This window comes from Brassica oleracea, chromosome C7 (assembly GCF_000695525.1).
Source record: "Brassica oleracea var. oleracea cultivar TO1000 chromosome C7, BOL, whole genome shotgun sequence".
NCBI classification, from domain to species: domain Eukaryota; kingdom Viridiplantae; phylum Streptophyta; class Magnoliopsida; order Brassicales; family Brassicaceae; genus Brassica; species Brassica oleracea.
In genome coordinates, this window is record NC_027754.1 from 35,032,540 (window position 1) to 35,036,011 (window position 3,472).

Genomic DNA, 3,472 nt, shown 5'->3' on the forward strand with positions numbered 1-3,472 from the left:
ATAAAATAATCATGATTTTTGTTAACTGGGCGGATCATTATTTATATTATATCGCACAAGAAAAAAAAATTTCTGTTTTTAAAATTATCTAATTAATTCTATGCTCATTTTTTTTATTTTTTATATGATATCACACAATTCGTAAAAAAATAGATAGTTTAAGATGCAAAAAAAATATTTACTTAATGAATAGAATATGAACGAATATTACAAATATATCATTTAATAAAATAAATAATTAAAAACTGAAAATTCATTAAAAGAAAAGTATCCATTTGAAAATGTTCTTACTTCATTAATTAAACTCCATTTTTATTTTTTGTCTTTTTCAGTTGCATTTATGAAATATCATAAAACGAATAAAACTGTCTAATTTATTACTTGTCTTTTCAGTTACATTAATGAAATATGCTTAAATGAATTTAAACTTCTTATTTTATTATTTGTCTTTTTCAGTTACCTTAATAAAATATCTTTAAATAAATTTGGACATAATGTCAGTATGTTATGGTCAATAGAGAAAGAGACCTATGCATTTTAGAATCCAAATAAAATAAAATAAAAAGGGGAAGAAGAAAAGAACAAGAGTAGGGTTTGGTGCCATTAGAACAAGAAAGACTCGTGACTGACAAAATTATGTGTAAAGTCCACCGCACAATTAGCTTATCTGTCTTTTTGTCACGACACACTCTCATCTCTGTCTCTCCAAGTTAGATTCAAATTACAAACTAATAAACTAAGTTTTTAAAGATTAAACCCTAAGATTGATTTGTTTCTTGGTTAGAGATATTTATTTTTGAAACACACAAATTGACTATAATTTGTTATCAGTTACCTATTGTTTTCTTTTCGAACAATACTTAGGTTCACTCCCTGTGGTGAATGGTTAAATTCACCAAACTCTTCATAACAAATCAAAGTGCCATGTAAAAGTAGTTAAAAAAGACAATAAAAATAAAAAAATGGCTGAAAAAAAACAACACCGACATTAATTTATGCCGTCTAAAAACCTAAACTCTAAAACCATAAATCCTAAATCTGAAACACTAAACCATAAATCCCAATCCTAAAATCTAAACTCTAAATCTTAAACCGTAAATCCACACTCTAAACAATAAACCTTAAATCTTAAAATCTAAACCCTAAACCCAAAACTCAAACCATAAACCCTAAAATCTAAACCCTAAATCCTAAATCCTAAACCCTAAACTCAAATCCTAAACTCAAACATCTAAACCGTAAACTCATCTCCTAGTTAATAAGATTAAGGTTTACGGTTTAGAGGTTTGAGTTTAGGGTTTATGATTTAGGGTTTGGGTTTAAGATTTAAAGTTTTGGGTTTAGGGTTTAGGATTTAGGGTTTATGATTTAGGGTTTGGGTTTAAGATTTAAAGTTTTGGGTTTAGGGTTTAGGATTTAGGGTTTATGATTTAGGGTTTGGGTTTAAGATTTAAAGTTTTGGGTTTAGGGTTTAGGATTTAGGGTTTATGATTTAGGGTTTGGGTTTAAGATTTAAAGTTTTGGGTTTAGGGTTTAGGATTTAGGGTTTATGATTTAGGGTTTGGGTTTAAGATTTAAAGTTTTGGGTTTAGGGTTTAGGATTTAGGGTTTATGATTTAGGGTTTGGGTTTAAGATTTAAAGTTTTGGGTTTAGGGTTTAGGATTTAGGGTTTATGATTTAGGGTTTGGGTTTAAGATTTAAAGTTTTGGGTTTAGGGTTTAGGATTTAGGGTTTATGATTTAGGGTTTGGGTTTAAGATTTAAAGTTTTGGGTTTAGGATTTAAAGTTTTGGGATTAGATTTTAGGATTTAGGGTTTAGAGTTTTGGGTTTAGGCTTTAGGGTTTAGATTTTAGGATTTAGGGTTTATTGTGTAGAGTTTGGGTTTATGGTTTAAGATTTAGGGTTTAGATTTTAGGATTGGGGTTTATGGTTTAGTGTTTTGGATTTAGGGTTTATGGTTTTAGAGTTTAGGCTTTTAGAATTTAAAATTTTGCAGATAGCGCTAATTAATGTCGGTGCTGTTTTTTTTTCAGCTATTTAATTTTTTATTTTTATTGCCTTTTTAAACTATTCATACATGACATTTTGGTTGGTTATGAAGAATGTGGTTAACTATTTAGTAATTAAATAGGGGTGAACCTAAGTATTGTTCTTTTCATTAGACAATAAACTTACAATATTTAGTAATTAAATAGGGAGAAGCTACAAAACAAAATAGTAATATATGATTTATTCTTGGGTTCACTCCTTAGGGTGAACCTCTAGGTTCACCAACCAATAGGATTACGTTATTTCAAATTTGATATCTTTTATAAAAGGAAACAAAATATTTTAAAGTTATATTATGTTTTTAAAATAAAAAGATAATGAAATAAAAAATAAAAAATAGTTGTAATTACAAAAAAAATATTTTAACGTCGTCAGAAAAAACTAAACCCTAAATTCTAATCCCTAAACCCTAAATCCGAAACCCTAAACCCTTGGATAAGTCATAAACTCTAAATCAAAAACACTAAACACTAAAATCCTAAACCCTTGAGTGTTTTAGTGTTTAGTGTTTTTGATTTAGAGTTTATGACTTATCCAAGGGTTTAGAGTTTACCCGAGGGTTTAAGGTTTCGGATTTAGGGTTTAGGGATTAGGATTTAGTGTTTAGTGTTTTGTTGAAGATGTTAAAAATATTTTTTTTAAAATTTTTTTTTTGTAACTACTATTATTTTTTATCTTTTTATTTTAAAAACATAATATAACTTGACAATATTTTGTTTTCTTTTTTAAAAGATATCGAATTTGAAATAATGAAATCCTATTGGTTGATGAACCCAAAAAGAACTCATAATATATAGGGAAATCATTGTAAGAGTGAAATGGTTTGACAATCATATTTATGTGTAAATATATGTAAATGAAAATCAGGATAATATTTACAAAACTTCGAAATACATACATATTTCTTTTGTAATTTTGCTCCTTAATATTTTATGTATTTACTATTTTGTAGTTACATACATTCCATTTTATTATATATTTTTACTAGGGGTGTCAATATGGGTAAACCAACCCAACCCAATCCAAACCCAAATGGATTGAGCAGTTTATGGATCATGAGTTAATCCAACTCATTAACTAAATGGATTGGGTTAAATCATAACCCATTTAAATTAATGAGTTAGTGGTTTTATTGGGTTGACCCATTAACAATAGTATTAATAAACATAATTTACAAATATTTACTATGTCACAATAAGATTACCATCAACTTACTAACATTTAATAATTAAAAATGCTAATCAAAAATTAGCAAATTATAAAATTTTCTTTTCTCAAGTTATATAATATAACTCGTCAAAATATTTGAAATAACAGAAAATCAAATGTCTAGCAAGAAAAACAAGATTGCCTCTCTAGTCTTCACCATTACACATTAGCAAGAACTCTCGTCGTTTGATAATAGAACACAAACAAAAGTC